A 22,737-nucleotide genomic window follows, 5' to 3' on the forward strand; every position below is an offset into this window, starting at 1 on the left:
GCATAACCCCGCATCATAATATGTCATATCAGATGGCCATAGTAAATCATATCAGAACAAGCGTACATGGCACAGCATACTCCACAAACCCATGTACGCGTATACCTGCCCCCTCACATCGAGGCACGGCGAACAATGCAAAGGATCACGCTTGACAACATATCCTGGCCCGGGCTCAATGTGGGAAACATTGGGGCATCCACGAATGGAGTAGTGAGAGACTAATGCAATTAAAATATCATAAATGTTTCCATAGACTCGATGAGGCATATCAAAGACAAACCGATCCAATGAAGTCGGAAGGGATCATAGTAAATGAGTTTCGAGTGTCAAAACAATTTATCAGACTTAATGGAATATTTAAAACCATGTTTGTTAGGTAATGAGAATGGTAGTCAAAACATTTTGTTCAAATACCGTTCGAAAATAGGACTTAAGTACAATACGGGCAAAACCGGGAATAGTGGGCCCACCTCGGGACAAGCAAGGCGGTGGGCTCAAATTTCATATTTTAAACATATGGGGTCACCTACAAAGGTTCTGCGGACGTTCTATGGCTTTCCAAGTAGTTTAGGGAAAGTTTGCATGATTTTCAAGAATACAAACCAAAAGGGCTCAATCTTACTGAAGGAAAAAGCGAGACTTTCAATTGCGGATTCCGATGGGCAAAAAGTCTTTCGAGGCCCGAATCCGGTTCTAATACACTTAGGCATGCCAAAAGAAGGATCGGTTAGCTTTACATACCTTTTTGAGCTTTGCACGCCTATCCAAGCTCACTCCCCGTTTCGTCGAAAATCTGCAAATGGTCACATTTACCAATTGTGAGTTATTGATGCCACGAATTCAACTTAACTCATATATGTCTACCAAATTTCGGCAGCACCTCCCCTATACATATAGCACCCCCGAGAATTCAACTTGGTTCAAAACCTTCAACCACAACCCAACAACAAACATCAACAACAACAACAATCACTATAAACGCAATATAACTTAGTTAGCCATCTTTTCAATACAATGACATAACCTTCACTTTAACCTTAACTTTCCAACTAATCTCAATGATTTCACATTCATTATCCATCTAGATCACCACAACATAGTTTAGAAGCATTTCATATCGTTTCCTTAAATTATACACACGGTATACATAATATACAAACTTTCCGCCAAAGTCATAACGCATTCGAAACTTCTAATCTTTGACTTACATATTCATAACATGATTCCATCTTCCAAATTCATCAATACCCATCATAATTTGCAACCTAATAACTTCATTTTCATAATGTCGTAAAATCATACTTAAGCGACATAAGTTTCTACATTCCATTTCAAAGCAAACTCATATTGTTTTACTTTCATTTACATTGCAAACATCACAATAACACACTAACACACTAAGCAAAATTAATTCATTTCCATTCCAACTCCAACACACCACACGGCCATGTGCTCTTTTTATCACTCCAACTCAATTCATTCCACTTTCATTTCCAATATGCATTTCACCACAATCACAACTAGAATATAACACAAATTCAACACATTATGGCTATACAACATATACATACACACGGACATACACTAATAACACACACCCACTTTGCAAACTTCCATTTCTCCATACAATCAACACATTTCTACATACTACAACACAAACAAGACTCCAAAACACAATAATAAGGGATGAATTCTTACCTTCTTACTCAATCTTCTTCACTTGACTATTTGATCAAGTTGATGAACCAAGGGCTCCTTCCTCCAAGACAACTACACCAAGTTGAGAAGGGACCTTGAATTAGTAGGAATTCATCAAGAGAAATATTTTTGGAGCAAGATTTTTGGTGGTCAATTTCTATGGCCAAACCCGAAACCCCTTATTTTTTTGCTCTTGCTTTGCTTTGTTTTGTTCTTTCTCTTCTAAGCTTCTTGAATATTCCCAAGAGTATGACTCATATATTAATTCCAACACATGGGAATTATTCATTAACTAGGTGGGTTTGGGCCTACTTGGCCGGCCACCCCTTAATGTTGGGCCTTAATTCTTCATTCAATTATTTTGGCCCAATGACTTATAGATCCCGTTTGTAATTCCCGAAACTAATTTCCGAAATTCCAATTTTTACCCTTGGTCTTCTTCACCACTTTCACCTTAATATTCTTTAATGAATAACTCATGTGTTAACTAAAATCAATTATGACCTTATTTCTTACAAGTCAAGATTATTTCCAATTTTCCAAATGTGCGAAAACACGGGATATAACATCCTCCCCCCCTTTAGAACATTCGTTCTCGAATGTTAAATTAATCTTATAGGATTTGAAAAGGCTCCGGGGGAGTTTCTGTTTATAGACAGCACATTCGTTATTGAAATGGAATTTAACAAAGATTCGAGATTACCTGAGGGCATAGGGAACAAATGAGGGTATTTCTTCTTCATCTCCTCTTCGGCCTCCCAGGTCATTTCCTCCCTATTATCGTTCCGCCACAGCACCTTAACAGAGGCTACATCTTTGTTCCGGAGCTTTCTTACCTGGCGGTCCAAAATAGCTACGGGCTGCTCCTCATAACATAACTGCTCAGTCACCTGAATATCATCCGCAGGAAATATTCTGGAGGGATCACCAATGCATTTGCGGAGCATAGATACATGGAATACCGGATGTACCGCTTCCAAATCAGATGGCAGATCTAACTCATAGGCGACATTCCCAATTTTCCGCACAATCAAATAAGGCCCAATATAACGCGGACTAAGTTTGCCATTTCTGCTGAACCGCATTACGCCTTTCATAGGCGATACCTTCAGAAATACCCAATCACCAACCTGGAATTCCAAAGGACGACGCCGTTTATCAGCGTATGATTTCTGTCGACTCTGGGCTGCCAATAGTCGTTCCCGGATAAGTTTCACCTTATCAACGGCCTGCTGGATCATATCCGGGCCGATTAACTCTGTCTCGCCAATATCAAACCAGCCGATAGGTGACCTGCATTTCCTACATTATAAAGCCTCGTACGGAGCCATCTGGATGCTGGAATGGTAGCTGTTATTATAAGAAAATTCAATCAATGGCAAATGATTCTCCCAGCTACCTCTGAAATCAATAACACAGGCCCGCAACATATCTTCAAGCGTCTGGATAGTCCACTCGGCCTGTCCGTCACTCTGAGGATGGAAAGCTGTGCTCAGGCTCAGCTGAGTCCCTAATCCTTCCTGAAAAGATCTCCAGAAGTTCGTTGTGAACTGAGCACCTCTGTCAGTGATAATAGATATAGGAACTCCATGAAGTCGCACAATTTCTTTAATATAAAGCCTGGCATAATCCTCAGCGGAGTAAGTAGTTCTAACGGGGAGAAAATGGGCTGATTTAGTCAGCCTATCAACAATAACCCAGATGGAATCATACTTCCATGGAGTGCGAGGCAAACCTGTAATGAAGTCCATATTAATGATCTCCCACTTCCACGTCGGAATTTCCATTTCCTGCAACAGTCCACCCGGTTTCTGATGTTCAATCTTGACCTGCTGACCATTTGGGCACTAAGCGACGAACTCTGCGATATCCCGTTTCATACCATCCCACTAGTATAGGCATCTAAGATCATGGTACATCTTCGTAGACCCAGGATGAACAGAATAGCGAGCATAGTGTGCCTCGCCCATAACCTGCTGCCGCAGCCCTGCAATATCAGGTACACACAACCTGCCTCTGTATAGTAAGGTTCCGTCTGGTGTAAACTCGAACAGAGTCTTTTCCTTTTCATGGGCTGTGTCTCTGTACCGAGCTAAAACAGGATCTTCATATTGGTGCCGCTTAATATCTTCCTTAATGGATGATTCAGAAGCCCCTCGGACAGAAATCCGCGTACCGCCAGAATCGGCCAGACGAACCCCAAGATTAGCCAACTGGTGAATATCACGTACTAGCTCTCTCCTGTCTGGCTGTAAATCTGCCAAGCTGCCCATAGATTTTCGGCTGAGTGCATCTGCAACAACATTAGCCTTACCCGGATGATACATAATATCCACATCGTAGTCTTTCAGGAGCTCCAGCCACCTCCGCTGCCGCAAATTTAGCTCTTTCTGCTTAAAAATATACTGGAGACTCTTATGATCTGTATAGATATCAACATGAACGCCATATAAATAATGTCTCCATATCTTCAGAGCATGAATCACCGCTGCAAGCTCCAGATCGTGGGTAGGATAATTCTTTTCATGCTTTCTGAGCTGTCGGGAAGCATAAGCTATAACTCTGCCGTGCTGCATCAATACACAGCCTAATCCTATGCCAGAAGCGTCACAATAAATAACATATCCATCGGGTCCCTCTGGAAGAGTCAGAACTGGGGCTGTAGTCAGCTTCTCTTTCAGCAACTGGAAGCTTCGTTCACAAGCATCAGTCCACTGGAACTTGGCTCCCTTCTGAGTTAGCCTTGTCAAAGGCGCTGAAATCGAAGCAAACCTTTCCACAAATCTTCTGTAATAGCCTGCTAATCCCAGAAAACTACGTACCTCTGTGGGCGTCGTGGGTCTAGGCCAATTCTTCACGGCTTCAATCTTCTGTGTGTCCACCCGGACACCATCAGCTGTAATAATATGTCCCAAGAATGCCACTGAAGCCAGCCAGAATTCACATTTAGAAAATTTTGCATATAATTTCCGATGCCGAAGTACCCCAAGTACCGCTCTCAGATGATCTGCGTGCTCTGCCTCGGACCGAGAATAAACCAGGATATCATCGATAAATACAATTACGAACATGTCTAAGAACGGCCTGAATACCCGGTTCATTAAATCCATGAATACCGCAGGAGCATTAGTCAGCCCAAAAGACATAACTCTGAATTCATAATGCCCATATCTGGTCCGGAATGCTGTCTTAGGAATATCAGCCTCTCGTACCCGTACCTGATGATAGCCTGACCGAAGGTCTATCTTCGAAAAATATTTGGCGCCCTGCAACTGATCAAACAAATCATCAATTCTGGGGAGGGGGTATTTATTCTTTATGGTTACCTTATTCAGCTGCCGATAATCAATACACATACGCAGCGACCCGTCTTTCTTCCGCACAAATAATACCGGAGGTCCCCAAGGCGAAGTACTGGGTCTGATAAAACCCTTTTCTAACAGATCTTTCAGCTGCTCTTTCAGTTCCTTCAATTCTGCCGGTGCCATTCTGTACGGGGGAATAGATATAGGCTGAGTATCTGGAAGCAAATCAATAGTAAAATCTATCTCCCGCTCTAGAGGAAGACCCGGAAGCTCTTCTGGGAATACATCCGGGAATTCATTAACCACTGGAACTGACTGAAGAGTCGGCGTCTCTGCTTCCAAGTCTTGTACCCGAACCAGATGATAAATATACCCTTTTCTGATCATCTTCCGCGCCTTAAGGTATGAAATAAACTTACCTTTCGGCGATGCAGTATTACCGGCCTATTCTATAACTGGTTCCCCGGGAAACTGGAAACGAACTACCTTATTTTGGCAGTCAACATTAGCATAAAAGGAGGCTAGCCAGTCCATTCCCATAATAACATCAAATTCAATCATATCTAACTCCACCAGATCTGCCTTAGTATCTCGGCCGCATATAATTACAGAACAGTCTTTATATACCTGTTTCGCTACAATAAAGTCCCTGATCGGTGTAGCTACTTCAAATGGCTCTATAGGCTCGGACGTTATACCAATTTTACTAGAAACAAGGGGCGAAATATATGACAAAGTCGAACCTGGATCAATCAATGCATACACAGACCGAGAGAAGACCAATAATGTACCTGTAACGACATTAGGCGATGCCTCCTGGTCCTGGCGGCTGGACAAAGCATAAATGCGGTTCGAAGGACCGCTAGTACCAGAAGCTCCACCACGGCCTCTGCCGCGACCCGCTGGTGCTGAAGTACCTGGCCCCGTAGGGCGCATAGCCATTGATGAAGATGAAGACCCGGCGGCTGATCCGGAAGGCTGCGCTGCACCACCCGAACTACCCTTATACGGGCAATCTCTCACAGAATGGCCCTAACGGCCACAAGAAAAACATGCACCGGTGGCTCTGTAGCACTCCCCAGGATGGTATCTTCCACAATAAGAACACTGTGGCCTAGGTGGCCTCGTCTGACCAGAACCCCTATCTGTCCGCGAACCTGAAGCCCTGGAGCTCTGACCTGCTCCTGAATACCCTGGGCCATCAAATCTGCGACCTGTAGGCTGTGGAGGTGCGCTCTGTGCCGGCTGGGATAGATGTCTGCTAGGCTGCTGCGGCTGCTGAGGCTGTCTGCCCCGAAAATCTCCAGAATACCCAGATGATCTGGCCCTCTTGGGCTGTCTCCGATCCTGAGTCCTATCAGGCTGACGCTCCCTATGCCAGTCCTCCATGCCCTGGGCGTGCGCCTGAATCCGGGTAATACCCATGCCGGGCTGAGCAGCCAATACCAAACAGCTGTCGACAAAATAACGGTCCAGCCCCATAATGTACCTGTGAATCCTGTCAGCCATAGTAGCTACCATAGCAGGTGCGTATCGGGCCAATGAGTCGAACTCCATACTGTACTCTCGAACACTGCGACCCCTCTGTCTCAGCAATAAGAATCTGTCAGCCTTGGCCCGCCGTAACTCCGGAGGCAGAAAATGGCTAAGAAAAGCCTGAGTAAAATCATCCCACACTGCTGGGGGAGCGCCGTCGCCTCTGGATAACTCCCATGACTCGTACCAATTAGCCGCTACATCATACAACCGGTACGAAGCCAATGTGATTGACTCTGTCGCAGAAGCATTTATCAAATGTAAGGTGCGCCGCATCTTCCTGATAAACTCCTCAGGGTCCTCCTCGGGCTTTGTCCCGAAGAACTCTGGAGGGCCACAAGTCAAGAACTCACGGGCTCTCGAACTGTCACGCCTGTAAGCCCAATCACCTCCCAGTCCGTGCCCCTGAACCTGTCCTGCCACAAGTCTGGTCAATAGCTGGACTGCCTCTCTCATAGTCTGATCCTCAGTCCCTGGCCGTGGAGCTGGAGGCTCAGGTACTGGAATCTCGGGAGCTGGCGGTGGAGCCGCCCCTCGACCTACAGCTGCTGCTGCTCCAACCTCCTCTACGTGTGGCGGTGTGGAAGAGCCCTCTGCCGGGGGCAAAATATCAGGAGCAATATGTGTCTGGGCCCTGGTAACCCTCTAGGCCCGACTAGTCTCTCCCACAGCTGCTGCCTTGGCCTTTTGGGCCGCTGTCGCCTTTTTTGGAGGCATAACTGCAAATGTAACAATTCGTTAGGGAGGAGTCATCCTGATAATCACAGCTCTATCGCACGATCTAAGACAGAAAGAAGGGTAGTATCCTAAATGCCCTGTAGTCTCCTGTTTATAGGTGTGGTGCACAACACACCGATAAACAAGACTCTACAAGACACGGTTTGTAGACATTCCGAGGACAAACCGCTTTGATACCACTTTTGTGACGACCCAACCCCGTAGGCCGTGACTAGTGCCCGATCTGGGCACCCAAACACATTTATCAAAAGCTATCTCAAATTTTATCTACACGCATTCAAGTATATAGCAGAAGCCGACAAGGCTGTATTTCGAAGTTAGATAATTTCCATAAAAATTTCGGCAAAGTTTCCTTTGTTTTACAGACTACCCAAAATAACCCTGCGCATAGAAAATACCAACAGAAGACCACACAGGGCCAACGAAGCAATATTTAAACATATGCGGACTGGCCGCCGCGGCGAATGGGATCGCCCAAACACAACATAAGCACACATCTGTACAGAAAGACCCCAACCCACAAACATGTCCACAGACCTCTAAACAGACCGACAGAATCATATGACGGGACAGGGCCCCGCCGTACCCACGAACGAGAATATATATATATACAGTAGTGACGGACTATACCAAAAAGATGGGCTCTGGATAAGAGAGCACTCCAGATAGCAGAATAAGATCCTAAGCGGACGGATCAGCAAACCTGTCGTCGGTACCTGCGCGGCATGAAAACGCAGCCCCTGAAGAAAGGGGGTCAGTACGAAATATGTACTGAATATGTAAAGCCTGAATTACAGAAACAAAATCATAACTGGTACAGAACGTACAGAAAGTAAACAGAAGACCCAAAGTATCAGATACATATTTTCAAAACATGTAGAGTGTATACAGAAACATATGTCATATCAAATCCGGCCCCTACCAAGGGACTCGGCAGACAGAACGTGGCCACCCTCCCGACGCTGGTGCCACAACACAGAAGAATCAGAAAAGGGGGCATAACCCCGCATCATAATATGTCATATCAGATGGCCATAGTAAATCATATCAGAACAAGCGTACATGGCACAACATACTCCACAAACCCATGTACGCGTATACCTGCCCCCTCACATCGAGGCACGGCAAACAATGCAAAGGATCACGCTTGACAACATATACTGGCCCGGGCTCAGTGTAGGAAACAGTGGGGCATCCACGAATGGAGTAGTGAGACACTAATGCAATTAAAATATCATAAATGTTTCCATAGACTCGATGAGGCATATCAAAGACAAACCGATCCAATGAAGTCGGAAGGGATCATAGTAAATGAGTTTCGAGTGTCAAAACAATTTATCAGACTTAATGGAATATTTAAAACCATGTTTGTTAGGTAATGAGAATGGTAGTCAAAACATTTTGTTCAAATACTGTTCGAAAATAGGACTTAAGTACAATATGGGCAAAAGCGGGAATAGTGGGCCCACCTCGGGACAAGCAAGGCGGTGGGCTCAAATTTCATATTTTAAACATATGGGGTCACCTACAAAGGTTCTGCGGACGTTCTATGGCTTTCCAAGTAGTTTAGGGAAAGTTTGCATGATTTTCAAGAATACAAACCAAAAGGGCTCAATCTTACTGAAGGAAAAAGCGAGACTTTCAATTGCGGATTCCGATGGGCAGAAAGTCTTTCGAGGCCCGAATCCGGTTCTAATACACTTAGGCATGCCAAAAGAAGGATCGGGTAGCTTTACATACCTTTTTGAGCTTTGCACGCCTATCCAAGCTCACTCCCCGTTTCGTCGAAAATCTGCAAATGGTCACATTTACCAATTGTGAGTTATTGATGCCACGAATTCAACTTAACTCATATATGTCTACCAAATTTTGGCAGCACCTCCCCTATACATATAGCACCCCCGAGAATTCAACTCGGTTCAAAACCATCAACCACAACCCAACAACAAACATCAACAACCACAACAATCACTATAAACGCAATATAACTTAGTTAGCCATCTTTTCAATACAATGACATAACCTTCACTTTAACCTTAACTTTCAAACTAATCTCAATGATTTCACATTCATTATCAATCTAGATCACCACAACATAGTTTAGAAGCATTTCATATCGTTTCCTTAAATTATACACACGGTATACATAATATACAAACTTTCCGCCAAAGTCATAACGCATTCGAAACTTGTAATCTTTGACTTACATATTCATAACATGATTCCATCTTCCAAATTCATCAATACCCATCATAATTTGCAACCTAATAACTTCATTTTCATAATGTCGTAAAATCATACTTAAGCGACATAAGTTTCTACATTCCATTTCAAAGCAAACTCATATTGTTTTACTTTCATTTACATTGCAAACATCACAATAACACACTAACATACTAAGCAAACTTAATTCGTTTCCATTCCAACTCCAACACACCACACGGCCATGTGCTCGTTTTATCACTCCAACTCAATTCATTCCACTTTCATTTCCAATATGCATTTCACCACAATCACAACTAGAATATAACACAAATTTAACACACTATGGCTATACAACATATACATACACACGGCCATACACTAATAACACACACCCACTTTGCAAACCTCCATTTCTCCATACAATCAACACATTTCTACATACTACAACACAAACAAGACTCCAAAACACAATAATAAGGGATGAATTCTTACCTTCTTACTCAATCTTCTTCACTTGACTATATGATCAAGTTGATGAACCAAGGGCTCCTTCCTCCAAGACAACTACACCAAGTTGAGAAGGGACCTTGAATTAGTAGGAATTCAACAAGAGAAAAAATTTTGGAGCAAGATTTTTGGTGGTCAATTTCTATGGACAAACCCGAAACCCCTTATTTTTTTGCTCTTGCTTTACTTTGTTTTGTTCTTTCTCTTCTAAGCTTCTTGAATATTCCCAAGAGTATGACTCATATATTAATTCCAACACATGGGAATTATTCATTAACTAGGTGGGTTTGGGCCTACTTGGCCGGCCACCCCTTAATGTTGGGCCTTAATTCTTCATTCAATTATTTTGGCCCAATGACTTATAGATCCCGTTTGTAATTCCCGAAACTAATTTCCGAAATTCCAATTTTTGCCCTTGGTCTTCTTCACCACTTTCACCTTAATATTCTTTAATGAATAACTCATTTGTTAACTAAAATCCATTATGACCTTATTTCTTACAAGTCAAGATTATTTCCAATTTTCCAAATGTGCGAAAACACGGGATATAACATGCTGAACCGCCCACTTAGGACTTTGTTCTGCTATTTTGGAGCGCTCTTTTATTCGGAGCCTATATCTTGGTACAGTCTTCTGTTATTGTGTATATGTATGCTATTCAGGGGTACGACGGGGCCCTGTCCCGTCTTAGGATTCTGTTTTGTTCTATAGAGGTCTGTAGACATACATGTGGGTTCTGTATATGCTTTTGGGTTGTTATGATCTGTGATGGCCTTATCGGCTTCCACGTGTTATACTTGCGCCTATGCGATATTTAGTAACGCTAGTTGAATCTTATATTGATATATTATGCTAATATGCCAGTTGGGGCTATGGGGTATGTTTGGGTGTCCAGCACGGACACTAGTCATGGCCTACGGGGTTGGGTCGTGACAAAAGTGGTATCAGAGCGGTCCGTCCTCGGAGTGTCTACAGACCGTGTCTAGTAGAGTCTTGTTTATCGGTGTGTCGTGCACCACATCTATAAACCGGAGGCTACAGGACATCTAGGATGTTACCCTTCTTTGGATCTTAGATCGTGCGATAGAGCTGTATTGGTAGGATGATTCCTTTCTAACAACTTGTTATGTTTTCAGCGATGCCTCCGAAGAAGGCAACGGCTGCCCAGAAGGGAAAAGCGATGATGGAGGTGGGAGAGACCAGCCGGGCCCAGAGAGTTACCAGGGCCCGTACCCAGCCTGTACTGGAGGATATACCCTCATCGGCCGGTTCTGTTACACCGCCCTTACCGGAGGATCTTGGGGCAGCCGCACCTGCTGATCAGGGGGCGACTCCACCGTTAGCTCCCGAGGTTCCAGTACCCGAGCCTCCAGCTCCACAGCCAGGAGCAGAGTATAGGGCTATGCGAGAGGCGGTCCAGTTGTTGACCAGACTAGTAGCAGGGCAGGTACAAGGGCACGGATTGGGAGGTGACCGTGCAGACAGGCGGGACAGTTCGAGAGCTCGTGAGTTCCTGACCTGTAATCCACCAGAGTTCTTCGGGACAAAGCCCGAGGAGGATCCAGAGGAGTTTATCAGAAAGATGCGGCGCACGTTACATTTGATTAAGGCTTCTGCGACAGAGTCAGTTGAGTTAGCTTCGTACCGGTTGTATGATTGAGCAGCAAATTGGTACGAGTCGTGGGAGTTATCTAGAGGCGACGGTGACCCCCCAGCAGTTTGGGATGAGTTTGCTGAGGCTTTTCTTGGTCATTTTCTGCCTCCGGAGCTACGGCGGGCTAGGGCCGACAGATTTTTGCTATTGAGACAGAATGGTAGGAGTGTCCGGGAGTATAGCCTGGAGTTTGACTCATTGGCTAGGTATGCACCTGCCATGGTAGCTACTATGACTGATAGGATGCACCGGTATATAGTGGGGCTGGATGATTATTTGATCGATAGTTGTCTAGTGCTGGCCGCTCAGACCGGGATGGATATCGCCCGTATACAAGCGCACGCCCAGGGCATGGAGGACCGGCATAAGGGGCGTCAGCCCAATAGGATTCAGGATGAGAGTCGGCCCAAGAGGGCCAGATCAGCTGGGTATTCTGAGGAGTTACGTAGCAGACCATCTCTGCAGCAGGGTAGCAGATATTCTTCCCAGCTAGCACGGAGCACACCCCCACAGCCCTCGGGCCGAAGACCAGATTATGCCGGGTATTCAGGAGTAGGCCAGAGCTCCAGGGTTTCAGACTCACGGACGAGCAGAGGCCCAGATCAGACAAGGCCACCCCTGCCCCGATGTTCTCGATGTGGTAAGTCCCACTTCGGAGAATGTCGTTATACTGCGGATGCCTGTTTTTCTTGTGGCCGTCGAGGCCATATTATGAGAGAGTGCCCGTTTAGGGGTGGTTCAGGTGGTTCAGCCCATCCCACCGGGTCAGTTGCTGGCACATCTTCCCCTTCCGTAGCCATGCGCCCTACGGAGCAGAGTGCGCTGATACCAGTAGGCCGCGGGAGAGGTCGCGGCGGGGGTTCCAGTTCTAGCGGTCCTTCGCACCGCATCTATGCCTTGCCCGGTCGACAGGACCCAAGAGCACCATCAGACGCGGACGCAGGTACATTATTGACCTTTTCTCGAAATATATATATATATATATATATATATATATATATATATATATGCATTGATAAGTCTAGGCGTTATCTTGGGATGTATTTTCCCCTTCTAGTTGCTAATAGAATCTGGATAAAACCTGAAATGGTAGGATCCTCAAAGGTAACTATTCATACCAATAAAAGGTGAACGTTAAGAGTTTAAAAGACTAATTCGGTAATCCCTTAACTTAGAGAAATAAAAGACCCTCTTCGAATCGGAGTGGGACCCACTAAGAAAATTTTCCGAAAATTTGTTAAGACCCCGACCTACCTAAAATTACGCGACAAAGCTCGTGCGGCGTAGTGGGCGCGATTACGTCAGCACTAGCGTATCAAAATTCACTAAAGTTCCGAGGTTAAGCGTGCTAGGGCCGGAGAAATTCTGGGATGGGTGACCCCCTGGGAAGAGAATCCAATTTTCATAGATGTCGATACAAATAGACAGATGGGAACTTTGGGATAACTTAAAGGAAATAAGAATGTCCAGAGTTGCTAGAAACCCTAAAGAGGTCGGGTAGCCTAAGACAAATAAGTCGGTGAAGGGGACGATAGTGCAACGCAGTTTGGGAACGAGAGTGAGTGCGAATGAGCATCTGAGAAATGTTTTGTAAACAGAATAGTGGTAAATATATATGTGTGCATGTGACATCCCATTCATGAATGTACCGATCGGCAGGTGGGCCCCAGTGGCTAGTGTCGCGATATGTGAAAGACATTAATCAAATGAAATTTAAGAGACAGAGCAAAAGACCTGATGTAGATATTACAAAGTAGACTGACACTGATGTCACCACCAGCCAAGGTTGGGAAGTTCTAACACAACGATGTTTGGGAATAAAAGGGAAAGCGAGTACGTAGAAGGGCACATTAATGGTAACGTTTGAGGAAAAATTTTGAAGGGAGGCAAAAGACCTCCCCGAAATATCATGATACCCCATAAGGTTAGTTGAACATTCGAGGACGAATGTTCTAAAGGGGGGGAGGATGTTATACCCCGTACTTTCGCATATTCGGAGAAACTTAAAATAATTTTGATTTGCAAGGAATAAGGTTATATGTTAATTTGGATTAAGATATGTGTGCGTTGTTCATGAAAAATATTGATGTGGAAACGCGGGTAAAGGCCAAGGGCGAAATTGGAACTTTGGAAATTTGTTTCGGGAATTACGAAATGTGATCCATAAGTCATTGGGCTCAAAATAAATGTTAAAAATTAGGGCCCAAAGGAGAAGGGTGGCCGACCATGTAATGGCCAAGCCCATTTGACTTATTTAATTTCCATGTGCTAATTAATAAAGGGGAACTTATTCATTAAATTCCCTAGAACTTTCAAGAGAAAGAATAGAAGGAGAAACAAGAGAAAAACCAAGAACACAAGAGAAGGGCCATTCGGCCACCACTCCAAAAATTTGCCCCTCAAAATATTGATTCAAAAATTATTTTCTTGTTGAATTTCCATTAATTCAAGACTCCTCTACAACTTGGTGTAGTTGGTTTGGAAGGAAGAGGACTTGTTTCTTCAAGTTGACAATTTATTCAAGTAAAGAATATTGGAGAAGAAGGTAAGAATCAATTCCTTTTTATTATGTTATGAAGGTTAGTTTGTGTTGTAGTATATTGAAATGAGTAGAAACTATAGAAATATGGGAGTTTACAAAGTGGATATATATATATATATATATATATATATATATATATATATATATATATAGCCGTGTATGTATGTATGTGTATATCTATAGTTTGTTGAATTTCATGTTGCATTCTAGTTGTGGTTATGATGGAAATTATATTGGAAATGGAAGTTGAAAGAAGTTGGTTGAAGTTGGAAGTATAGGGTATAGCCGTGTGGTACATTGAAGTTGGAATGGAAATGGATTAATGTTGTTTAATATGTTAGTTGTGTTGTTGTGACCCTTGCAATGTAAATGAAGGTAAAATGAGGTAAGTTTGCATTGAAATGGAATGTAGGAGCTTATGTCGTCTTAGTATGATTTTATGTCATTATGGAAATTAGGTTGCTAAGGTGCAAGTTAGGATGGTTGTTGAGGAAATTAGAAGATGGAAACATGTTATGAATATGTATGTTAAAGATTAGAAGTTTTGGATGCATTATGGCCTTGGTGGAAAGTTTGTATATTTTGTATATTTTGTGAATATTTTGTAGAAATGATATGAAATGTTTCCGAATTGTACTTGAATGGTTTTGCATTAGTAAATAAATATGAGAACGTTGACATGAAGTTGGAAGTGTGAAGTTGGAATGGGAGTTATTGCATAATGTAGAAAAGAGGAACATTTATGTTAGAATGTATTTTTGTTGTGATTCTTGATGTTGTTGGTGTTGCTTTGGTATTGTGTTGATGCATTTGGCCGAGTTGAATTCTCGGGGATGTTGTATTTATAGGGGAGGTGCTGCCGAAATTTCGGTAGACAAATACTAAATTAAAAATTGGAACTCTAAGCCTTATGAATAGTAATTGGTAAATGTGACCATTTGTAGGTTTCTGACGAAACGGGATTCGAGCTTTGGCGATCGTAAAGGGCAAGAAAGGTATGTAAAGCTCCACCTTTTCTTCTCTTGGCATGTCCTAGACGTATTAGGTTTGAACTTGGACCTCGGGGATAACTCTACTCTTCGGAATCCACGATTAAATTTCTCTCTTTTTCATTCAGTGGAATTGAATCAATTATGTTGCTAATGATTAGAAAAGTTGTCTACACACCTAGAACTTGAGCAAATAGGACCCGATTACTCTAAAACTTTCATAAGGGATATTATAAAGTGTAAAATACGTAAAATTATGTACGCCACCTCATTTGACCCGAGGTGGGTCCACTATTCCCGAATCCCCTCTTATTGTTCTATTTGACTTACTTCTATACGATAATTAAAGGAAACTCTTGGTTACCATTCCGACTACTAAATGGTGGTATTCTAATCGTTCCAAGTTTGTTATGAATTTTACGCCCTCTTTGACACAAGATTTCCGCTACGAATATTCCGGTATAAGCATTTTGATATAAGTTTTCCGGCATAAGTAGTTTGGTGTAAATGTTCCGACATAAGCATTCGCACATAAGTACTCTGGTATGATTATTTAGATATGAATCTTCTGATACGAGTATTTGATACAAGTATTCCGGTATAAGTATTCTGGCACAAATATCTTATGTGAAAGGTCCGCTATGAACACTCTGATAATACGTTCGATCATTTCATTGAGTCTTGATTATGTGCATCATTTTCTCACTACTCTGCTCGTGCATGTGCTATGATCTCTTTCACCGAGTCCCGGGCCGGGTATGTTATCGTGCACTTTCTACTGCACTATTCACCGAGCCCGTCACTAGAGGGCCGGGTACGGTATGTATATGTGTATCTGATAATGATGTGGTGATGTGGTGATGTAATGACGGGCTACGGTGGCCAGGACAGCATCTGATGATTCCATTCACCGAGTCCCCCATTAGAGGGCCGGATACGGTATTTATATATATATATATATATATATATATATATATATATATATATATATATATATATATATATATATATATATATATGTTGTTATACCTCGTATTTTTCGCGTTCGGATAGTTTGAGATAATTGTGACAAGTTAAGGACAAGATTATAATTTGACCTTGTTTGGTACATAAGTTGGTTATGAAAATTTTAGATGTGGAAATATGAGGAAAGGCTAAGGGTAAGAAGGTAAATTCACAAAGTGACTCAAGAAGATATTGGGAAAGTCTAAGGGCAAAATTGGAATTAGCAAATCATGTATTCATGAAAAAAAAATAAAAAAGAAAGAAAGAAAAGGAAAAAGAAAATAAAAATAAGGGACATGTGCCATGCACATGGATGTGGGCCATGTCCCACATGACCTTAATATATGGCACATGACTGGAATTTCATCACATTTGAATTTGGAAAATTCAAGAAACTTGAAGAGGAGAAAATAGAGAAAGAAGAAGAAAAGACCATGGCCATTTCGGCCAAGAGGAGGGGGTTTTACCCCTATGAAATTTTGTCCCAAAAATTGATTTCTTCATGTATTCCTACTAATTCAAGAGTCCTCTTCAACGTGGTATAATTGTTGAAGCAAGAAAATCATCCTTTGTTGCAAAATCACAACCCTAGTCAAGTGAAGAAGTTAGAAGGAAAAGGTATGATTTAATTCCTTTTTATATGTTATGAAGGGTTCATTTATGTTGTAGTAAGTGGAAATGGAAGAAAATCATGAAACCATGCAAGTTGGAAGCTTGGCCGTGTGTGTGCATGTTGTGTAGAAAAGATGAACTAAATTTTATATGGTGATTTGGTTGTTGTTGATAAGTATTCTATGATGAAAATGAGAATTTGATGGTTCAAGTTGGAGTTGAGATTAGTATGTGTAGCCGTGTGTGTGTGTTGTGTGTAGGAATGATGAAATAATTTTATGTAGTATTTTGGTTGTTGTCATTATGTATTTTATGATGGGAATGAAAGTGGTAAGGTGCAAATTATGATTGTCATTAATGAAATTGGAAGGTAAGAATGAATTATGAATGTTTATGTTGAGAAATGGGAAGTTTAGGTGAATTACGGTTTTGGTGGAAAGTTGAACATTTTTGTATATCTTATTAATATTTTGCAGAAATGGTATGGAATGCTCCCAATTTGCATTGTAATGATCGTGATTGATGATGAATATGAAAATAGTAAGATTGGTTTGGAAGTGTGAAGTCGGAATGAAAGATATTGTGTTATGTCGGAAAGATGGCTAGTTATGCCATATTATGTGTTTTGTAGTACTTGTTGTTGTTATTGATGTTGTTGTTGGGTTGTTGTGGATTGTTTTGGCTACGTTAAACTTTTGGGGATGTTGAATTTATAGGGGAAATGCTGCCGGAATTTCGGTAGACAAATATGAATCTAAATTGAATTCTTAAAAAGTTCACAACTCACATTTGGCACTTATGACCATTTCTAGATTTTGAGCGAAACGGGAATTGAACTTGGACGAGCGTAAGGCGCAATCAAGGTATGTAAGGCTACCCTATTCCTTCTTTTGGCATGTCCTAGGTATACTAGGTCGATACTTGAGCCTCGGGGGCAATTCTGTTCATAGAAATCCGAAAGTGAATTTGAGCACTATTCATTCAATCTAATTGAACTATAAATCTCATGTTTTGGTCGAAAGGAAATCAAACGTCCGAAACTTTTGTAAATGTAATCAAGTCGACTCGAAACTTCCTTGGATGACTCTATAGACCCTAATGTCCATGATTCATGTCCGTTGCCTCGACTTGATCCGAGGTGGACCCACTACTCCCGAATCTTCCCCTATTGTTCTATCTGGCTTAATTTCGTAAAATAATTAAAGGAAACTCTTGGTTGTTTTATTATCCCATTGAGTCCTTAATCTATATTTTGATATGTGCACGCGATCTTATAAGTTATATTTGGTCTGATCCGTAAGTTATCCGGAAGGAATTCGCTTCTAAAGTGCTATCTAATATGTTCCGAGTCTGCCTATGATTCTGACTTATATGGGTAGAAGTATGTTTGACATGACCCATTTTACGACATGATCGAGTAACGAAATAAGTATAAAGAATTTGTGTCGGAAAGAATATTATGAGTCATATTTCCCCCAACTTTCGTGAAGCATGTTTTACAGAAAATTTTGTAAGCATGATAACATGAATGATGGTTTCACCGAAGCTTGATATGTTACGATACATACACATGATTTCAGAAGTTTATTTAATTTCATCCATATGAGGTTAGCACGATACCTAAAGACCTATTTGATATGTTCCTTAGTTGTTAATAAAGAAAATAAGTGATATAATTAATACCTTGATATGTAGTGGTGTGTGCGTATGAATCTAAGTTGTACCCGAGTTGCTCTATACGTCATCCGAAAAATAGCTGATACGACTAGTACTTCGGTTTTGCAAAGATTGACTTCCGAAACATTTATGGAGGGTTCCGTACTTCGAACGCTCGTAACTTTCGTATGCTAGTTCCGATTGACCCGAAGCTTGTTTCTGGACCTCCAGATGCCGATAATGTGTTTGCATATAAGTATGTTTGTATCTCGGGTCTTGATTGTGTGCATGTGGTTTCGCATTAATCTGTTCGTGCAAGCTTTGATTTGGACTTCACTGAGCCCGGGCCCTGAGGACATGTTCTCGTGCGTATTTCTCTGCATTATTCACCGCGTCCCTTTCACTTGCGGGCCGGGGCATGTTATGTATGATATGATGACATTATGATATGATGACGGGGTGGTGGCCAGGATGGCACAATCACCGCGTCCCGCAAAAGAGGGCCGGGGCACGTTACATGCATATATGATACATGATATTGGCATATATGATACATGACATTGGCATACATGACACATGACATTGGCATACATGATTCCATTTACCGCGTCCCTCACTGAGGGCCGGGGCACGTTATATGCATACATGATACATATGATTCACCGCGTCCCTTACTGAGGGCCGGGGCACGTTATATGCATATGTGATACATGATTTCGACATGCATGATCTGTGGTTGGAAAGTCAGCGTTTGGACAAATCTGTACGTTCTGTATCCCTTGACATATGACGTTATCTGTGTTTGGAAAGTAACCAGTTTGGTACTTTGTACTTTCTGCACTCCTTCTGACAGATGACATCAGTATACATGATTGGCAGTCTGAGCAATAAGCACCCCGGTATTTTGACTAGTGTACACTCTCTTTGTACTGTAAATTTCGATTGTGATTCTGTCTGTTATACTTCTGTACTTCTGATTCCGACTATGACTTTGCTTACTGTATTCTGCCTTACATACTCAGTACATATTCCGTACTGACCCCCTTTCTTCGGGGGCTGCGTTTCATGCCGCGCAGGTACTCCCAGATGAGTTGAAGACATTATAGAAGATGTTCCAGCGAAGATGGCAAACTCCATTTGCTCCTGGAGGACTGCCGAGTCAGAAGTATATGTGATATGGTTTTTGGTTAATGTTAGAGACTTTGCAGACAGAGTCGTGGGTATGGTATGTCGGTTTAGTAAGCCGCTTCATCAGCCGATGTGTCAGTTTGTATTATAATATGAATTCTATATAATCACAGATTTAGTTGAATTTGATAAGCAAAGAAAAAAAAATTGGGAGCCTTAACATGTATGTCATGCTTATTTGACTTAACAAGTCCGGAAAGATTATGTATGAAATAAGAGTATGTGGGTTCGCTTGGCTCCGGATATGGGGTCGGGTGCCCATCACACCCTAGAGAACCAAGGTGTGACATATGTGCATGCATATGGTATGATTTTCTTACGTTACCGAGTCCCGTAGTGGGCCGGGTACGGTTTATGATATTGACATACAGTTATACATGCTCATGCATATGATTATGATGTACCTATACTACCGAGTCCCCTATTGGGCCGGGTACGTTCTATATCCATTATGTTCATATCCACATTTTCGGTTTCTGTGCTGACTTGCTTACTACACTCCCTGCTTTACATACTCAGTACATATTCCGTACTGACCCCCTGTTCTTCGGGGGCTGCGTTTTCATGCCGCGCAGGTACAGACGACAGATTTGCTGAACCGCCCGCTTAGGACTTTATTCTGCTATTTTGGAGCGCTCTTTTATCCGGAGCCTATATCTTGGTACAGTCTTCTGTTATTGTGTATATGTATGCTATTCAGGGGTACGACGGGGCCCTGTCCCGTCTTAGGATTCTTTTTTGTTCTGTAGAGGTCTGTAGACATACATGTGGGTTCTGTATATGCTTTTGGGTTGTTATGATCTGTGATGGCCTTATCGGCTTCCACGTGTTATACTTGCGCCTATGCGATATTTAGTAACGCCAGTTGAATCTTATATTGATATATTATGCTAATATGCCAGTTGGGGCTATGGGGTACGTTTGGGTGTCCAGCACGGACACTAGTCATGGCCTACGGGGTTGGGTCGTGACAATAGTTCACCTAGATGTTATGTTATGTACGATAAGGGGGTGCTCGTCGCGGCCCCCTAGCCGGGTCGTGACAAAAGTGGTATCAGAGCAGTTCAGTCCTAGGATGTGTCTACGAGCCGTGTCTAGTAAAGTCTTGGTTATGGGTGTGTTGCGCGCCACACTTATAAACAAGAAGCTGCGGACATTTTAGGAATAAATGACCTTCTTTCTTCATAAGAATCGTGCGATAGAGCTATGATGTAAGAAATTCTTGTTCCTTAATAGTGTGTTGTGTATTTCAGAGAATGCCTGTAAAGAAAAAGGCTACAGCAGCCCAAAAGGGCAAGACGGTGGCAGAAAAGCGGGCTGAAAGAGCACCGCCACCGGTAGTAGAGGAAGATGAGTCCCAGAGTGCGGCTCAATCTCAGTCCTCCCAGACAGTGCCTATTACCGAGGAGCACGTGGGAGCCTCAGCCCCAGCTCCAGCTCCTCCACCAAATGCTTCGGGCCAAGATGTAAAAGAGGCCATTACTTTATTGACTCAATTGGTTGCGGCCCAGGCTCAGAGGCACAGTTCAGGGTATGGTGATAGGGCTGTTAGTGCAAGAGCCCGTGATTTCATTACTTTGAACCCTCCGGAATTCTTTGGGTCAAAACCGGAGGAGGATCCCCAGGACTTTTTTGATGGTATGCTAAGGACGCTCCGGTTGATACATGCTTCAGAAACCGAGTCGGTAGAGCTAGCATCCTATAGATTGAGAGATATCTCGATCCAGTGGTATACAGTATGGATGGCTTCGCGGGGAGCCAATGCACCTCCCCCGATATGGCAAGAGTTTGTTGATGCTTTTCTCCGTCATTATATGCCCCCAGAAGTTCGGCGAGCTAGGGCCGATAAATTCTTAAATTTGAGGCAAGGCAGTATGAGTGCCCTAGAGTATAGCCTCCGCTTTAACTCCTTGGCCAAGTATGCTTCGGCCATGGTAGCAGATATGGGCGACCGGGTACACCGATTTGTAAAGGGCCTAGGGCCCCATCTGATTGACAAATGCTTGACTGCGTCCCTTCAGGACGGTATGGATATTGCACGCATTCAGGCACATGCTCAAAACTTAGAGGAAAGCCTACAGCAGCGGAGAAGTGAACGTGAATAGGATAGGGGACATAGCAAGAGGGCCAGATCTTCAGGCCTAATAAGTGAGTCCAGAGGTGGACACGGGCAACAGTTCCCTAGACATTCGGGCAATTCTATGACCAGTGCACCTCCACGGTTTCCAGACCAGGGCCTTGATAGATTTGTTCGTTCAGGGCCGAGTCAGAGTTATTCGGAGTCCCAGTTTAGAGGTGATTCAGGCCAGTCAAGGCCACCTATACCACGATGTTCCCAGTGTGGGAGGTCTCATTGGGGTCAATGCCGATTGGGTTCAGATGTTTGCTATTCTTGTGGTCGACCGGGCCATATTATGCGTAATTGCCCCTCGGTGCATGGTAGAGGTAGGACCCAGCCATCAGGGTCGATAGCCGGATCTTCGGCATCTGTACGCCCTACGGGGCCAGGTTCACATGCGCCAGTCGGCCATGGTAGAGGTAGGGGCAGAGCTCTCAGTACTAGCGGTTCTCAGCACTGTATTTATGCTTTGGCTGGACGCCAAGATCTTGAGTCTTCTCCTGACTTGGTCACAGGTATATTATCGGTATTCTCTCATGATGTATATGCTTTGATTGATCTGGGCTCCACATTATCATATGTTACTCCATATATTGCGGGTCGATTTATAATTGAGCCGGAGTCTATCAAGCCTTTTGAGGTGTCTACACCCGTGGGTGAATCGGTAATAGCTAGCCGAGTATATAGGAATTGTGTGATTGTGATTTGTGATCGTCGTACCATGATTGATTTGCATGAGCTAGAGATGGTAGATTTTGATGTCATTATGGGCATGGATTGGTTGGCTTCTTGTTATGCCAATGTTGATTGTAGAATGAAGATGGTTCGTTTCCAATTTCCGGGAGAACCAGTCTTAGAATGGAAAGGAAATTTGGCATCACCAAAAGGTAGGTTTATTTCCTATCTAAAGGCAAGAAAGATGATCACGAAAGGGTGTATCTATCACTTAGTGCGAGTTCAAGATGTTGAAGCTGAGTCGC

General features: G+C 42.9%; 1 long non-coding RNA gene across 1 annotated transcript; it reads left to right on the top strand.

Annotated features, from left to right (window-relative positions):
* The first annotated feature begins 14,108 nt into the window (after nt 1-14,108).
* On the top strand, nt 14,109-20,339 carry LOC132633923 (uncharacterized). Its single transcript, XR_009579937.1, has 3 exons — nt 14,109-14,191; nt 15,133-15,183; nt 20,214-20,339. It is a non-coding gene; the product is annotated as an uncharacterized LOC132633923 (long non-coding RNA).
* The last annotated feature ends 2,398 nt before the right edge of the window (nt 20,340-22,737 follow it).

The sequence above is a fragment of the Lycium barbarum genome, chromosome 3 (assembly GCF_019175385.1).
Source record: "Lycium barbarum isolate Lr01 chromosome 3, ASM1917538v2, whole genome shotgun sequence".
Lineage (NCBI taxonomy): Eukaryota > Viridiplantae > Streptophyta > Magnoliopsida > Solanales > Solanaceae > Lycium > Lycium barbarum.